Here is a 20,761-nt window from a genome sequence, read left to right on the forward strand (position 1 = left end):
CTCAAGATGAGGCTCTCAAGGAGGAGAATATTTCTCAAGATCACTTGAACATTCTCGATTCTCGATTTGAGGTCAAGGAGACTGGACTCTGATACTTTGCCGGAAGAATCTGGGTGCCTAGTTATGGAGATTTACGGAGCCTTATTCTAGACGAAGCCCATAAGTCAAGGTATTCAATTCATCCAGGAGTTAGTAAGATGTACCACGACCTCAAGGTTCAATATTGGTGGCCAAACCTCAAAAGGGATGTTGCAGCATATGTTGAAAAGTGTTTAACTTGTTCCAAGATCAAAGCCGAACATCAGAAGCCGTCTGGGTTACTTCAAAAACCCGAAATCCCGCAATGAAAGTGGGAAGGAATAACAATAGATTTCATCATGAAGCTACCGAAGATGGTAGGCGGTTATGATACCATCTAGGTTATCGTTGACCATCTTACCAAATCTGCACACTTCCTACCCATGAAGGAAACTGATACGATGGAGAGACTGGCGCAGTTATACATAAAGGAGATTGTATCTTGTCACGGTGTACCCTTATCGATTATCTCAGATCGCGATACCCGTTTTGCTTCTAGATTTTGGTGTTCTTTATAAGAAGCCTTGGGAACACGTCTAGATATGAGTGCAGTGTATCACCCGCAAACCGACAGACAGAGCGAGCGCACGATCCAAACCCTGGAGGATATGTTACGTGCTTGTGTTATTGATTTCGGGAAAGCTTGGGAGAGACATTTGCCGTTAGCCGAATTCTCTTACAACAACAGCTATCACGCAAGCATTAAGGACGCACCTTTTGAAGCATTGTATGGCCATAAATGTTGTTCTTCTATCTGTTGGGCCGAAGTAGGTGAAAAATAACTCACCGCTCCCGAACTCGTCCATGAAACAACCGAGAAGATTGTCCAAATTCAAGCGAGGCTCAAGACGGCCCGTGATCGTCAAAAGAGCTATGCCGACCTTAAATGTGGAGATCGCAAATTTCAAATCGGCGCCCGCGTTATGTTGAAAGTCGCACCTTAGAAAGGTGTAATCTGTTTCGGAAAGCGTGAGAAGTTGAATTCGCGATATGTTGGTCCTTTTGAAGTCTTGGAGCGTGTTGGACCCGTTGCTTACCGTTTGGATCTTCCGACTCAATTGAGCGCAGTTCACCCCACTTTCCACGTGTCGAATCTGAAGAAATGTCTTGCCGATCCAGAACTCATCATACCTCTCGAGGAGCTTACGATTGACGACAAACTCCATATCGTGGAAGAACCTGTCGAAATTATGGACCGTGAGGTCAAGACCTTCAAATGCAACAAGATTCCGATCGTCCGAGTCCGATGGAATGCAAAACGAGGACCTGAGTTTACCTGGGAGTGAGAGGATTAGATGAAACAGAAATATCCTCACCTCTTCACAACTCTACCATCTACCTCAGCTTAAAATTTCGGGACGAAATTTTCATTAAGAGGTGGGTAATATAACAACCTGACTTTTTTGACTTTGTTTTGTGCTTTTTGCCTTCACGAAACTGCGTATTTGTGCATACTGAGCTATATTATACTCTGGGATCTTACTATATGTGGATTACTTACGTTTATATGTTTAAACGTGCCATTAAGTACGTCGGTTACTAACTTGATCCCCGGAAGCCTTTATGACCGTTAGTGTCACTTGACGTTTAGAACGAACTGTGTACTGTGTACATGTTTGACTTTTGTCATAATCGGAATATTATGACTACGAAATACTAAGTGTTATTTTATAATAACAATTACTTGAGTTTTTGGATGCTTAATTACGCTTAGTAATTTACTGGAACACACTAGTTAGTATTGTTACCTTATTGGACTTTAGCCCACCCTACACTAGCTAGTGGACTATTTAGCTCAATTTTAATAAGTTAGTGACACATATTAATGTAAGACAAATGTCTATTTATTAGAGGGAACATACTAGCATTTTTGCTTACCATTATCCTTAATGTTGCATGGGATCCTAACATAAGCACCAACTTTAGACAACCATTAACCAAAAAGCAAAAAGGTTTCCCCCTTGTCCCCTCCCATAACCCACGGCCACCACCACCTCCCCACACCCTCACCTTCTATAAATACCAAGCTTATTCATCCCATTTCACACTTGATCTCATTCACAAATTACACACATACTCTCTAATTCTCTCTCTAGTCTTTCTCACTCTAAAAAGTGTAAGTTTTAAACTTTCTTCTTCTTCTTCCCTTCTCATTCACGACATCATCATCATCAAAGGATCTAGCTCTTTAGCTTTTAGATCTTGTTATATCTTGTAGATTCAAACTTGGATTTGAATCCTTCAAGAACATGGAAGATTCAAGCTTTCTAGCTTTGAATCTTCACTTATTTTGTTAGATCTAAATCTTGTAGCTTTTAATCTCTTTATTTTGTTGTAAAGATTCAAACTTGTGTTTGTAATCTTCATGTAACTTGAAGATCTAGCTTCATGCTTCAAGGATCTTCAAGAAGAACCAAGATTCAAGCTTTCTAGCTTTGAATCTTCATTTCTTTTGTTGGATCTAAGTTTTCTAACTTATGATCTCATTATTTTGTTATAAAGATCAAAACTTGTGTTCATGATCTTCATGTAACTTGAAGATCTAAGCTTTATGCTTCAAGATCTTCAAGAACACCAAAGATTCAAGCTTTCTAGCTTTGTAATCTCATAACTTGTGTGAAAAGAATCCAAGTTCTCTAGCTTAGGGTTCCATTACTTTATTTGATCAAGTTTGTGTTCATACTTGTTTGATTGATGGAAAGTTTGTAGCTTTAGTTGTAAATAGAACTTGTATTTGTGTTAAGACTAAGAATATGATGTAACCTTGGTTCATCATCCTTCTAAAACTCTTAAGTGAGTTGTATTCTTACTTAGTCTTAACATATTGTGTGTTTATGGTTGAATCTTGGTCAAAGTGATGCTAACACATCAATGAGTTGTACACTTGAAGCTACAAGCATCAAGGATGAGAACTGTGATGAGCATCAAGCACCAAGAATCTCACCGGAGCACTTGTTTACTGATTTTCGGGGTCTGATCATACTTCTTGACTTCTGTAAAATTGATTTTCAGATAGTTCGTTTCGAATAGATGACTTTTCGCTTAGGCCTCGCCTAAATCTGATATACGGTTTAGGATTTATAGCCTTCCGAAAGTCACTACGCCTTTGCAACGTTATGCTGAAATTTCTGACCTACTCTCACTTAAACCGTCTCCACGGCCAAACAAAGACGAGTTAGGTTTTGAAAATTGGTCAGCGGTTAGAGGACTCAATACGGAGCATTGGCCACTGACTACGCGTCTTTTCGATTTGTATAGAGGTCGTAACAGCTGTCCAAAGTCAGCCTTTTTTTCTATCTCTATTCTTGTTAAACTTACCTTAGCTTTGATGAATGATGATGATGTTGATGATGACACTTAAACTTAATTTATGCACTTTTAAACTTATGAGGACAACGTACTGACCTAGTGACCTTTGACTTTGGTTGACGACCTTTCGGACTGACTTACTACCTGCATACGTTTCATATCGACTTTTACTGCTTATTCACTGTGAGTTATAGCATCCCTTTACTATTTTTACTATTTTTGGGACTGAAAATACATGCGCTTTTTACGTTTTACATACTAGATACGAGTATTTAAACTTTATATATGTGTGGGTTACAAAACGGCACAAAGATTCCCCTTAGCTCGGTAACGTTTAATCATTGGTTTCCTAACCGTGAACACGAATCTTATATATGAATCCATAGGGTTTGACAACCCCACTAGGGCTAGTCGCGCTAGCAGACAACGGGTGTTTAATACTTCGAGTACAAACGCACTCTCCAAGTGCACTTTTAGGGGGTGATATACATACGTTAAGTCTAGTTACCGAGTGCCCACGGTTAAGCATATACTTTTCATACTGATTTAAACTGCTGGTTGAAGCACTGAAATCTCGTGGTCTACATTACTATACTGATTACAAACTATAGCTCATCAACATTTGTGTTGACTTTTAAGCGTGTATTTCTCAGGTGCTTAGACGATGTTGCTTCTGCTGTTAGAATTGCTGTCTTGGTGTTATAGACTTGCTGTTATGGACATGCTATGTTAGATTTCCGATGCATTACTTAGAGATATCTCAATCATGAAACTTTTATCTTGCATTCGTAACTTATGTTATTTTTCAAACAATGGATTTGTAATGACCTTTGGGTTACATACTTATGTTAACGCTTCTATTCATAGGAAGCACGTTATCTTTTGTAAAATGCTATCTTTTTATGAATGCAAAACTGGTTTTCAAATAGCATATAGTGTTTGACCTTGTAATGATCCAGTTGTTGAAGAACCGTACACGATGGTTTTGTACGGGGCATCACAGACAAGGTAATTTTACCTTACGAATTGGGCGGGTTAAATATTGGGTCACTTAATGCAAAAAAACCTTTCTTTATTGGGCATGTGGTGGTGGTGGTTCAAATCGAACCAAAACTCACTTTGGGTTAAGATTATTTCAAGTATTTATGGGGCAGATGGGGGGTTGGTTGAAACTAACGTGGATAGGTCTCGATTTGGAAGCATAACCTGGTGTAGTATCATTAAAGCAGGTCTTTCTATCGATGCAAAGGGAGTCGAATTCACATCATCATTCATAAAAGTAATCGGTAATGGATAGACAGTTAAATTCTGACATGACCCTTAGCTAGGTGATTTCAAGCTAAAAGATAAATTCCCTAGACTTTTCGCATTGGAAGCTTCCAAAGATGTTTCGGTTGCAGCTCGGGTGGTAAAAGAAAATGGGCTTCTAACCTACTGTTGGAATTGGGTCAGTGAGGTTCGGGGCCGATCTCAAAGTGGTCTACAGGTCCTGATTTCGATGATCTCAGCTATCGATTTTAACAGTAACACGGGCGACTCTTGGAAATATGTATTAGAACCGGACGGAGTTTTTAAAACAAAGGGATTGTCAAATCTTATTAATGTCTCGTTATCGCCTCAACTCGGTACCTATCTCGAAAACTCTCAAAAACAAGGCTATCCCACTCAAAGTGGAAATTTTCATATGGAGAGCTAAGCAATCTAGACTTCCAGTTAGGGTTGAACTCGGGTATTGATTTGGATACCGTGCTTTGCCCTTTTTGCAACAACTATGTCGAATCCGTAGATCATATCCTTTCTCAATGTTCATATACTATTGAGTTATGGAGTCATGTTCTAAAATGGTGGAATCTTCCCGAAGTTAATAACATTTCCATAGATCAAGTGGTAGACGATTGCGCATTTGTTCTGCTTCTAATGACTTCTATTGGAAAATCTATTTGGCAAGGTCTCAAGTGGGTTGTTTGTTACTCTTTATGGAAGGCGATAAACGACTTGGTGTTCAACAAAGTTCCGTGGTGTATTCCAAACATTCTCAACAATATCCAAACGTCATCTTTCTTTTGGATCTTGAAACGTTTAAAAAAGCATCTATCGATTGGCATGAATGGCTCATCAATCCATGCTCGTATGTTGTGACAACCCGGAAATTTCCAACCAAATTTAAATTTTATCTTTATATTATTCCAACACGATAAGCAAAGTTTGTTAAGTTAAATCTCAAGAATTTTAAACTGTGTTCATACATTCATTATAACCTCGACCATATTCTGATGATTCACGAACCGTTATATATAAATAGATATATATATATATATATATATGTATATATATATATATATATATTAACTTGAGAATATTAATAAAGTATTAAACGAACGTATTTGTTTCAATATGTTTATCGATGGAATTAGAAGATAATATCAAATGATTGATTTATCAGGTACATTGTGATATGATTACGGGTCTATGCTATGAGGTCCACTGTGATTTAAGAAATCTATTCTTTTTGACAACATTCAAAAAATGGTAAAGTGATTTATAAGTAAGAACGTGGAGTATAAATAACTTAGATGTTGGATATCGACAAATTAAGTAACTCGACATTTTTCATTAAGATGATTTCATACGTTTATTTAACCTTTGGACTTTATCCCATGCTTCACCAACAGACTGTAATTTAAAAACTTGAAACCTATTATAAATATATATGATTCTACTTTTCTAAAACGTTTTATGATATAACGATTTCCATTATTTTAACCTTTAAACAAAATGATTCTTAAATATATTTAGTTTTGGAAAACAAAATTATCATATTTATTTGATTTAGTTTCAAACGTATAAAAACGTTTTCAGTTTAAAAAGAACTTTATTATTAAAACGTATATAACTTTTATAAATATCTAGAACCACTTTTTACAACTCATTACTTAACCAATATGATAAAGATAACGATATTTATATTTTATTTTATTAAATATATATATAACAATTTAAAATAATATTATATATATTTATACGTGTATTATACGTACATAGTTTTATACTTTTACTATATACTTAAACTTTACCTTTACGTTATTTTTACTTTACTTTAACTTTAATAATTCATACTTTAATAATTCACTTTAATAATTCATACTTTAATAATTCACTTTAATAATTCATACTTTAATAATTCATACTTTAATAATTCACTTTAATAATTCAAAAATCTATTATAAATAGAATTCAATATGTTTCATTATTTCATAGAAACTTGAAAATATTTTTCTCTAAACTCTCTCAATCGATTTACATATATATATTTACTCCGTATTATTTCAAGATATTATTAGTATACATAAAATATTACGACGGAGTGCTGTCCGAGTGATTTCGAAATTGTTTTTCAAGCGGAATAGAGCTAAGGAAATTATGGGTTATAGCTATGGAGGTTATGGGTATGGTTCGGGAGTATTGCTCGTGAGTCAAACTAGTGTTTATCATCTCCGTTGTGTCTACGTACCTTTCCTGCAATATTGAATCTCAATATTGATACGTGAGTACTCATAATTTAATTTTTACATACTAATAGTGTATCCCTGACTAGTGCTCGAGAATATAGGATTATGCATGCTTGTACTTTTGATATTTCCATTAGATAGGATATGTTGAATCCTGAATTAGTTACGTATGCGGTTGAGATAAGGTATAAGATATGCATATCGTTGGAAAGCTAGCGAAAAATTAAGAACTTTTCATTTAGATATCGAATGGTTTCGATGAACGAATTCGAAGTTATAGTCAATCGAATTTTTGTATTATTATTAAAAATGATTATTATTATCGTCGTTTTCTAGTTTTATCTTATTATTATTATTATTATCTTTATCAATAAAAGGATTTATCATTAAAAATTGTTATTTTTATTATTATTACTATCGTTATTATCGTTAAAGTTATAATTAGTATTATAATTATTATTATCTAATTATTATTATTATTATTATTATTATTATTATTATTATTATTATTATTATTATTATTATTATCATTATATATATCATTATTTAAAAATGGTTATTGTTACTGTTATTATTATTATTATATTATCATTAAAATAATTATTAGTATTATCGTTAATAATGTCATAGTAATTATCATTATTAGTATTATTGTAATTAAAACTAATATTAGTAACACCTAATAATTTTAATTACTATTATTATCATTATTATGAACCCGATATAAAAAAACGATTAAAAGCTATTAAACGAAATGATTAGGAAATAATGAGCAAGAGTATCTTGATGAAATTAAAATATTATAAGATATTGATTTAGATAAAATTATAGTTCTTATTATTTTTATCATTTCTATTATTATTAAAAGTATCGTTAGTATTAAAACTATCATTTTAACAAAAATTATCATTTTAATAGAAATGTCATTGTTATTATAAAATATCACTATTATTATTATTTTAAATAGAATTATTATTTTAAAGATAATATTAAAAAGTGTCGTAAATATTAAAGTTATCATAATTAGAATTGTCATTTTATCATAATGTCAACTTAGTAATTATAAATATTGATATTTTTATTAATAAAATAATAATAATTATTATTACGAAATAATACAACTTTTACTTACTATTATTATAGATATTATTTTATCAAATAAATATGTGATACAAACATATTTTACTACGTGTAATAAAATTTCTTTAATAATACCTATCATATTATCTTTATGATATTAAATGAACTCTATAAATTTTATTACTTAATATATATAAAAGTATATTTTATTATATAAATTTTAATATAAAATTTTATTTATTAATAAATGAATTATATTATTTACTCTAATAAATTTTTTAAAAATATTTAAAAATATAAAACAGCGACATTTAAACTATATATATTAATTATGTATAGATTTTGGAAATCATTTGAGTCAATTTGACTTTTGTTGACCTTTGCATATTAGTCTCGAGCATTAGGATTATGGTACACTATGACTTGACCTAATTTGTTAGACAAACATTGACCAACACATAAATATATATAATTAATATAGGTTCGTGAATCCGAGGCCAACCCTGCACTTGTTCAATGACGTTATATGTATTTTTACTGCGAAATACAGTATGGTGATTTTCATTTGCCTTTTTACCCTTTATATTTTTGGGCTGAGAATACATGCGCAATTTGTTATAAATGTTTTACGAAATAGACACAAGTAATCGAAACTACATTATATGGTTGAATGATCGAAGCCGAATATGCCCCTTTTTGCTTGGTAGCCTAAGAATTAGGGAACATCACTAATTTTGAGAATTAGTGCACACCTAATTGATGCGAATCCTAAAAATAGATCTATTGGGCCTAACGAACCCCATCCAAAGTACCGGATGCTTTAGTACTTCGAATTCATTTTTATCATGTCCGAAGGATTTCTCGGAATGATAGGAGATATTCTTATATGCATCTTGTTAATGTCGGTTACCAGGTGTTCAATCCATATGAATGATTTTTGTCTCTATGCATGGGACGTATATTTATGAGAACTAGAAATGAAATTCTTGTGGTCTATTAAAATGATGGAAATGAATGATTATGATAAACTAATGAACTCACCAACCTTTTGGTTGACACTTTAAAGCATGTTTATTCTCAGGTGTTAAAGAAATCTTCCGCTGTGCATTTGCTCATTTTAGAGATATTACTTGGAGTCATTCATGGCATATTTCGAAAGACGTTGCATTCGAGTCGTTGAAATTCATCAAGATTATTATTAAGTCAATTATAGTTGGATGTATTATGAAATGGTATGCATGCCGTCAACTTTCGTTGTAAAAAAAGTTTGTCTTTTAGAAATGAATGCAATGTTTGTAAAATGTATCATATAGAGGTCAAATACCTCGCGATGTAATCAACTATTGTGAATCGTTTATAATGTATATAAACGGGTCCTTTCATTTGGTATCAGAGCGGTGGTTTTAGCGAACCAGGTCTGCATTAGTGTGTCTAACTGATAAGTCGTTAGGATGCATTAGTGAGTCTGGACTTTGACCGTGTCTGCATGTCAAAAGTTCTACTTATCATTTTTAATCGGAAATCATCTGCTTATCATCCTTAGGAAATTACCTGCTTATCATTATTAGTATAGACACATCTTGCTACATTAATTTCATGAGTAATGTATAGACAAAATTCATATCTTAGCGTATCTGCTAAATCATATCTTATCGTATCTGTTACTTTAAACTTTGCCTGACATATCCCGCAAATTCCTCTGTAATCTACGAAATCTTTTGTTCTATATCTATGGATATTCTATGTAATTAGAATACCATCCGATAACCGAAAATCATTTCATATCGAAAAATCCTTATTCAATCGTACGAAATGGAATTCATCATTAATTCAAGTTCCTCAGATTCCGAAATGGAATCCCACTCCAGCTCCGAAAGCAGTGTGATCGAAATGGATTAACTAATTAGCCATCATCTATTCTGGATGAATTGGGGATGGGTTCGTAGCCTCCTTAATTATTGGAGACAAGAAGAAGGTGATCCCTTCCATCCACCACATTGCCCTCTTGGCGAAGAACCTGAAGCACTTACCGGCGAACCTGTTCGAGACACCATTTTCTCTCATTTCCAGAGTATCTCGTCACGATTACATACTACATCAAATTTTAGATTTTATTTATCCGCTCGTCTGAACCAACAATCACCCCGGTGTAATAGAAGAAGTCAATGAGCTTCGCGCTTGGGTAGTGGCTTTAGAGAATATGGTGCAAAGGTTAGAAACACTAGCAGCAGCACCAGCAGCATAACCAGTACCACCATCATCAACGCCAACAGTACCATTACCACCTCCAACAACAACCGCGTCGTAAACCTCAACTTCACAATCTGTCCCACGAGCATCAACGTCATACGCTCTGTAGATACCAAGAGATACCACCAACAACAAACGATGAAGTGTTGATTCATAACTTCATTGGAGAAACATTTTGCAACGATTATATAATCTCTAAAGTCTTAGAGATTATCAATTCTAACCCTAACCAGAAATCAGATGAGTGAACCAAAATGATAGAAGGAAGAGTAGAAACCCTGACAAGAATGATGCGTGATTCACAAGCTAGACTTGTTTTACCAACAGCATTAATAGTACCGTAGCATCACCAGCACCATCAGTATCGTCAGCTTCATCAGCCCTAGCAGCACCTATAACATCACAAGCTCCGACAGTTCAAGAATCACCATGGACATTATTACAAATCAACATCAAGTATGTCATATCAACAAGATATGAAGTATTAACTCATTTCCACTAAAGGATTTATATGTATATCTTATATATATAAATTTCCAAACCATAATAAATCTTTCCGTACTAAGCTATTATGTGTGAATCTTAGCTACGCGGTTAATTCATATTAAAATATGCAATAATGTACGTCCTTCGCCCGCAACTTAACCATCGTTAACTACAATCTCTGTCTCAATTCAACAAATTCCAATTCATAATAAATCAAGTATATATTTTATTTTACACTTTCATCATCGATGTACCCAAAAGTTTTCAGATAACATCATTCGTACTTTGCGAAGTTCACAAGAATTTAACAAAAACCAACATCACGCCTCAACAAATAACGAAGTATTGATTCATAATTTCAATATTATTGAAGAAATACTTATGTAATCTCTAAAGCCTTCAAGGGATTATTCAATTCTAGTTCCAACCGTAAATCGAATGAGTTTAATTTAGTATTAACTCATTAAAATCTATGTTACATCTGAAGAGAATATATACATATATTTTTTCATAAAGACTGTAATAAAATTCTTTTGTACAAAATATTAATTGTGAAATTTATTTTAGCGGGTAGGTAATACCCGAGATATATATATATATATATATATATATATATATATATATATATATATATATATATATATATATATATATATATATATATATATATATATATATATATATATATATATATATATTCACAATTAATATGTTACATTCTTCGAATCTGATTAAGCAAATTATCAATTATACTTCCTACTTTCACAATAATATACATTCTTTCATAGAAATCAAAACAACCATATTCATTCAAACTCAATTACATATTCTGATTTTGAAACCTCAGAATTCAATTCGAGATATAACCGGTACTATCATTTTTTGATTCCTACATCTTTTAAAGCTATATTTTGATTTCAAAACTGTGTTAGAACATCAAATGTATATTAACGATTACAATCTGTGTTTGAACCCTTCGAAAATTTCTAAAGACACTTCAAATAATGAGCAATCGAGATGATGATCCAACCACATGTTACCCACAGTTATGTACCCGAAAAACTCTTGAAACCAAAGTAAAAGTTTAAACAACGTATCCGCGTCAGATTCTTTGGCATTTATTAGCAAACATAACTTTGTGATTCCTTTTCAAAGTAGCCAGTTTTGTCACAGCTCCAGCAAGTCAACTTTGACTTTTCTGTCAGACTAACCTTATTATAACCTTGAGATATACACCATCGTTACCAGGGAACCTTTTACATTCCACCATATTATCAGCAGATGTACCAATAACTGCATTACCCTTTGACTTTATCCTCTCCAAAAAGTCATTATAGTTATTCATTGAAACCCCATCATTTACTCATTCGCATTTTGTATCGAGAATTGCCATATGAATCATCGAGAATTAGCAATCAGTATTTTGAAATCTCGCAGCATGTCTACGCCAACAGTTATATGTGTATATATAACGTCTATCTTCTGGACTTAATATGAATGTGAAGTTTCTGAAAAACACTCCGAACTATGAATTGGTTCTCCGAAAATGGAAAAATGCTGATAAAGCAGCAAAAACTGTAAACGACTTTAACAGTAAAAGTTTGATGATAATGAATAAGTGTGCTGGCAAAGCGCAGAAAAAGAGAAGTCTTGGAACTGAAAACTGGATTGAGCAAAGTATGAAGGAGGCTGTGGACAAATCACAAACACTGAACCTGACTTCAAAGAATCCAAATGATTCAGTACCTGCTGAAGTCCTTAACGAATACCATGCTCCTGACTCTAAAACCCTGCGGACAATATTCTTCATCATCCTCTGATATTAGAAATTCTAAGATATCATCGTATCTTTCATTACAAATATCCTCCACATTTCTGAAGATATTTTCATAATTATTCTTATCTGAAATCATTTACCTCTTCGCACTATCTGTATTACATCATAAAAGAAACTATTTTTGTTTCTAAATTCTGAAACATTCGAGTTTAAAATAGGAATACTTTTGAAGTAGTGTTGGGAGCTGAAGCATGAGTTAGTATAATATAATGACACTTGATCAACGTGATTATATTACAGTAAGTCATGCTGAGTTTCTAAATGGAACGTGATGATTCACAGATCATAACATCATTATGTGCCATGTTATACGACTCATGTATTCTACTTAATCTCTAAAAATATCAAGAAAATATTTTCTTGATGATTCGATCTTTTCTGAGGTATTCTGGTAATTTGACAAGTCAAGATTGTAGTGACCCGAACTTTTCCATGTTTATATATATTAATTGAGATTGATATTTACATGACTAAATATTTCCAACGTGTTAAGCAATCAAACTTGTTAAGACTTTATTAAATGAAATAAGTTTCATATAGACAATTGATCACCCAAGTTGACCGGCGATTCACGAACGTTACAAAATTGTGAAAACTACATGTTGTGGTATATATAGACATATATATATGGTTGACATGAGATTATGATGATTAAGTATCTCACTAAATATATTAACAATGTGTGATATACATAAGAAATGAGATTACTAAGTTAAGAAACTCGAAATGATATATATAACGATTATCGTTATGATAACGTCTACTAAATACATATGTATCATATTAAGATATTGATACACTATATTTAACATGATAAAATGATATTTAAATATATCATTAAGTGTGTTAACAATGAACTACATATGTAAAAACAAGACTACTAACTCAAGATTTACGAAACGAGACTTATATGTAACGATTATCGTTGTAACGATATTTTAATGTATATATCATATTAAGAGATATTCATACATCATAATATCATAATAATATAATAATTTAACATCTCATTTGATATAATAAACATTGGGTTAACAACATTAATTGAAATCGTTAACTTAAAGGTTTCAAAACAACACTTACATGTAACGACTAACGAAGACTTAACGACTCCATTAGAATATATATACATGTTGTGTTTTGATATGTATTCTTACACTTTTGAAAGACTTCAAGATAAATATCAAAGTACTTCTACTTAACAAAAATGCTTACAATTACATCCTCGTTCAGTTGCATCAACAAATCTACTCGTATGCACCCGTATTCGTACTCGTACAATACACAGCTTTTAGATGTATGTACTATTGGTATATACACTCCAATGATCAGATCTTAGCAGCCCATATGAGTCACCTAACACATGTGGGAACCATCATTTGGCAACTAACATAAAATATCTCATAAAATTACAAAAATATTAGTAATCATTCATGACTTATTTACATGAAAACAAAATTACATATCCTTTATATCTAATCCATATACCAATGACCAAAAACACCTACAAACACTTTCATTCTTCAATTTTCTTCATCTAATTGATCTCTCTCAAGTTTCATCTTCAATTTCTAAGTGTTCTTCATAAATTCCATAAGTATAGTTTCATAAAAATCAAGAATACTTCCAAGTTTGCAAGTCTACTTCCAAGCTTTCTAATCCATTCCAAGTAATCATCTAAGATCAAGGAACCTTTGTTATTTATAGTAGGTTATCTGACTAATTCAAGGTAATATTCATATTCAAACTTTGATTCAATTTCTACAACTATAACAATCTTATTTCGAGTGAAAATCTTACTTGAACTGTTTTCGTGTCATGATTCTGTTTCAAGAACTTTCAAGCCATCCAAGGATCCTTTGAAGCTAGATCCATTTTTATCATTTCCAGTAGTTTTATTCAGAAAACTTGAGGTAGTAATGATGTTCATAACATCATTCAATTCATACATATAAAGCTATCTTATTCGAAGGTTTAAACTTGTAATCACTAGAACATAGTTTAGTTAATTCTAAACTTGTTCGCAAACAAAAGTTAATCCTTTTAACTTGACTTTTAAAATCAACTAAACACATGTTCTATATCTATATGATATGCTAACTTAATGATTTAAAACCTGGAAACACGATGAACACCATAAAATCGGATATACGCCGTCGTAGTGAAACTGGGGGCTGTTTTGGTTTGGATAATTAAAAACTATGATAAACTTTGATTTAAAAGTTGTTATTCTGGGAAAATGATTTTTCATATGAACATGAAACTATATCCAAAAATCTTGGTTAAACTCAAAGTGAAAGTATGTTTTTTAAAATGGTCATCAAGATGTCGTTCTTTCGACGGAAATGACTACCTCTTTAGTAATTGACATGTAACTTAAATTTCTGACTATAAACCTATGCCTTTTCTGTTTGGATTCTTAAATTAGAGTTCAATATGAAACCATAGCAATTTGATTCACTCAAAACGGATTTAAAATGAAGAAGTTATGGGTAAAACAAGATTGGATATTTTTGATCTTTTTAGCTACGGGAAATGTTTAACAAATCTATACAAATCATATCATAGCTAACTTATATTGTATTATACATGTATTCTAATATATTATGTAATCTTGGGATACCATAGACACGTATGCAAATGTTTTGACATATCATATCGACCCATGTATATATATTATTTGGAACAACCATAGACACTCTATACGCAGTAATGTTGGAGTTAGCTATACAGGGTTGAGGTTGATTCCAAAAATATATATACTTTGAGTTGTGATCTAGCCTGAGACATGTATACACTGGGTCGTTGATTGATTCAAGATAATATATATCGATTTATTTCTGTACATCTAACTGTGGACAACTAGTTGTAGGTTACTAACAAGGACAGCTGACTTAATACACTCAAATCTTTAAAACATAATAAAAATGGTTGTAATTATATTTTGATCATACTTTGATATATATGTACATATTTGTATAGGTTCGTGAATCGATCCGTGGCCAAGTCTTATTTCCGAGGAAGGAAATATCTGTGAAAGTGAGTTATAGTCCCACTTTTAAAATCTAATATTTTTGGGATGAGAATACATGCAGGTTTTATAAATGATTTACAAAATAGACACAAGTACGTGAAACTACATTCTATGGTTGAATTATCAAAATCGAATATGCCCCTTTTTATTAAGTCTGGTAATCTAAGAATTAGGGAACAGACACCATAATTGACGCGAATCCTAAAGATAGATCTATTGGTCCTAACAAACCCCATCCAAAGTACCGGATGCTTTAGTACTTTGAAATTTATATCATATCCGAAGGGTGTCCCGGAATGATGGGGATATTCTTATATATGCATCTTGTTAATATCGGTTACCAGGTGTTCACCATATGAATGATTTTTATCTCTATGTATGGGATGTGTATTGAAATATGAAATCTTGTGGTCTATTGTTACGATTTGATATATATAGGTTAAACCTATAACTCACCAACATTTTTATTGACGTTTAAAGCATGTTTATTCTCAGGTGAATATTAAGAGCTTCCGCTGTTGCATACTAAAATAAGGACAAGATTTGGAGTCCATGTTTGTATGATATTGTGTAAAAACTGCATTCAAGAAACATATATCGATGTAATATATTTCTATTGTAAACCATTATGTAATGGTCGTGTGTAAACAGTATATTTTAGATTATCATTATTTTATAATCTACGTAATGTTTTTAAAACCTTTATTGATAAAATAAAGGTTATGGTTGTTTTAAAAATGAATGCAGTCTTTGAAAAACGTCTCATATAGAGGTCAAAACCTTGCAACGAAATCAATTAATATGGAACGTTTATAATCAATATGAACGGGACATTTCAGAGATCGTATCATTACAATTTCCTTCCTAGAACATTAACAATGTTCATTCCGAAATTCATATCTGCGAATTCTGGACCATTACAAGCGGTACTTAATCGCAAGAAGAAGAAACGAAAGGACAAAGCTCCGAAACAGGAATTGGGGTATAAATCGCAGCAAATAAAAGAAAGTATTAACTGTGGATGACAATGATTATAGAAGACAAAAGCAGGGACTTTGAAGTATAAGGAAAGATATAAAACTCAACAACAACCCAGAAATTACAAACTATATATATCGATGCATATAGCAATATAAAGACACGAGAGAAATAGACACACTATAAAATCAAGAGTATAGTAGAAGTAAATAGATTCTTCCAGCGGTAGATGAAAAAGAAGAATGACATATATGAAAGTTGGGAGTATATCAAGAATCAGAACTGGATGGAGCATATTAAAGAATGCTATAAAGTATGAATTAAGGGAGAAAAAATAAAAGGTGTGAGTTGTGAAAATAAGGAAACGAAGGGGGTGGATATATAGTAAAATATCCGACAGAGCAATCAAAACGGATTATCGCATTTAATCAAAGCAGATCCTAATTTCCTTAATTACCAAAGAACCAAATCTTATTACGAAGATTTTCTCTAAATTCCTTAAATTCCAGAAATCGATCGTGACGATGTCATTGGTTAAAAAGAACGTGCATTTACTCATTTCATTCTTTTGTGATAACTTCAGTCGTACTCTTCACAAAAATCAAATTGCTTTATCTATATTACTTGATGATAATAAAACTCTAATTTCCAACTCGTATACATCATGAAAACATACTTATTGTCAGCCATGAGCATCCCATTCAAATTTCGGGACGAAATTTCTTTAACGGGTAGGTACTGTGACAACCCGGAAATTTCCAACCAAATTTAAACTTTATCTTTATATTATTCCGACACGATAAGCAAAGTTTGTTAAGTTAAATCTCAAGAATTTTAAACTGTGTTCATACATTCATTATAACCTCGATCAAATTCCGATGATTCACGAACCGTTATATATAAATAGATATGTATATATATATGTGTATATATATATATATATTATAACTTGAGAATATTAATAAAGTATTAAATGAACGTATTTGTTTCAATATGTTTATCGATGGAATTAGAAGATAATATCAAATGATTGATTTATCAGGTACATTGTGATATGATTACGGGTCTATGCTATGAGATCCACTGTGATTTAAGAAATCTATTCTTTTTGACAACATTCAAAAAATGGTAAAGTGATTTATAAGTAAGAACGTGGAGTATAAATAACTTAGATGTTGGATACTGAAATGCCCCATTCATATTAATTATAAACGTTTCATATTAATTGGTTTCTTTGCGAGGTTTTGACATCTATATGAGACGTTTTTCAAATCTTGCATTCGTTTTTAAAAATAACCATAACCTTTATTATTGAATAAAGGTCTTAATGACATAATTTAGATTGTCTATCAAAGACAATCTCCTCAAATAAATAAGTTTTTACACAACCCATTACAATATGATCAAATATATTACAACAAATACTCCGAATGCAAGTTTAAACAATATAAACAATTATGCCGACTCCAAATCTTGACCTTGGGTTGACATACGACAGCGAAAGCGTTTTTAATATTCACCTGAGAATAGACATGCTTAAAACATCAACAAAAATTTTGGTGAGTCATAGGTTTAATTTCTATATAATAATCATAACATTTAATAAGCCACAAGATTTCATTTAATTAAATGCGCAGGATCATTACAACTGCAAAAAATCATTCATACGATGAGTCGCCTGGTAACCGACCTTAACATAGAGCGCTTAAGATATCTAGCATCATACATTCCACTATTCAAATGTATGACAAGAACCCTTCGAAGTACTAAAGCATTTCCACTATTCGAAAATGGGGGTGGTTGATGCCCGTAGATCTACCTTTAGGATTCGCGTCAATTAGTGCTTTTCAGTAATTCTTAGGTTACCAAGCATAATAATAATAAGTACAGATATCCGGTATAACAAATCAATCGTAGAATGTAGTTCCATGAACTTGTGCTTATTTTGTAAAATATTTATAAATTTTGCATGTATTCTCATCCCAAAATAATTTAAATAGTAAAAATGGGACTATAACTCACTTTCACGGATTACTAATTCGTCGAGAATTAGACTTGGCCACGGGTTGATTTATGAACCTATAACAATATATACATATATTAAAATATGATCGAAATATATTCACAATATTTTCTTTATTACGTGTTGATGATTTTAGTTGTCCAGTTAGCAGTCCAATGTTAGTAGTCCATAATTTGTCGTACATGAATAACTTAATATATATCTTGAATCAATCCACGACCCAGTGTATACATATCTCAGTATTGATCACAACTCAAACTATATATATATATTGGAATCAACCTCAACCCTGTATAGCTAACTCCAACATTTGCATATAGAGTGTCTATGGTTGTTCCGCAATATATATATATATATATATATATATATATATATATATATATATATATATATATATATATATATATATATATATATGGGTCGACATGATAGGTCGAAACATTGTATACGTGTCTATGGTATCTCAAGATTACATAATATACAATATAAGTTGATTAAGTTATGGTTGGAATAGATTTCTTACAAATTTTCACGTAGCTAAAATGAGTAGTTTTTACCAATTTTGTTTTACCCGTCATTTCTTCGTTTCAAATCCGTTTTGAGTGATTTAAGTGGCTACGGTTTCATATTGAACTTAAATTTATGAAACTAAACAGAAAAAGTATAGGTTTATAGTCTAAAATATAAGTTACAAGTCATTTTTGAAAGAGGTAGTCATTTCCGTCGAAAGAACAACATCTTGATGACTATTTTGAAAAACATACTTTCACTTTGAGTTTAACCATGATTTTTGGATATAGTTTCATATTCATAAGAAAAATCATTTTCCCAGAAGTATAGCTTTTAAATTAAAGTTTTTCATAGTTTTTAATTATCCAAACCAAAACAGCCCCCGGTTGTACTACGACGGCGTATATCTGGTTTTACGGTGTTCTTCGTGTTTTCAGGTTTTAAATCATTAAGTTAGCATATCATATAGATATAGAACATGTGTTTAATTGATTTTAAAAGTTAAGTTAGAAGGATTAACTTTGTTTGCAAACAAGTTTAGAATTAACTAAACTATGTTCTAGTGATTACAAGTTTAGCTCTTCGAATAAGATAGTTTTATATGGATGAATCGAATGATGTTATGAACATCATTACTACCTCAAGTTTTTTGGATAAACCTACTGGAAATGAGAAAAATAGATCTATCTTCAAAGGATCCTTGGATGGCTTGAAAGTTCTTGAAGTAGAATCATGACACGAAAACAAGTTCAAGTAAGATTTCCACTTGAAATAAGATTGTTATAGTTATAGAAATTGAATCAAAGTTTGAATATGAATATTACCTTGAATAAGAAATATTACCTACTGTAAATAACAAAGGTTTCTTGATCTTAGATGATGAGTTGGAATGGATTAGAAAGCTTGGAAGTAGTCATGAAGACTTGATATGATTCTTGAAGTGTTCTTGAAAGATGGTTGTTTTTATGATGATTAAAGCTTGTAATTGAAGCTAAAAGATGGTGAAAATGCTTGGAGATGATCAAGTATGATGTTAGGAGTATTTTGAGAGAGAAATTGGAGTGTAAGTATGAGAAAATGGAGTGAAGAAATGGTGTGCATTCATGAATACGTTTTTTACATTTTATAAAGAAAAAAAGATACTTAAGTTTGTTTTCTTGCTAAATAATTCATGCAAGTTGACAAATGATGGTTCCCACATGATCCTTAATCATTTAAGGCTGCTAAGGAGAAGATTTTTATTAGTATAGATGAATAGTAAATACATCTAGAAGCTGCGTATTATACGAGTACAATACCATACATGTACGAGTAGAATTTTTGATGAAAATGAATGAGAATGTAATTGTAAGCATTTTTGTTAACTAGAAGTACTTTGATATGTGTCTTGAAGTCTTTAAAAAGTGTATAAATACATTACATATATATATATATATATATTTAACTGAGTCGTTAAGTCATCGTTAGTCGTTACATGTAAGTGTTGTTTCGAAACCTTTAGGTTAACGACCTTGTTAAATGTAATTAATCCCATTGTTATTATATCTAATGGGATGTTAAATTGTTATATTATCATGATAACATAGTGTTTTAATATATCTTAATACGATATATAAATATTAAGACGTTATTACAACGATAATCGTTACGTATATATGTATATAGTC

The sequence above is a fragment of the Rutidosis leptorrhynchoides genome, chromosome 1, assembly GCF_046630445.1.
Source record: "Rutidosis leptorrhynchoides isolate AG116_Rl617_1_P2 chromosome 1, CSIRO_AGI_Rlap_v1, whole genome shotgun sequence".
Lineage (NCBI taxonomy): Eukaryota > Viridiplantae > Streptophyta > Magnoliopsida > Asterales > Asteraceae > Rutidosis > Rutidosis leptorrhynchoides.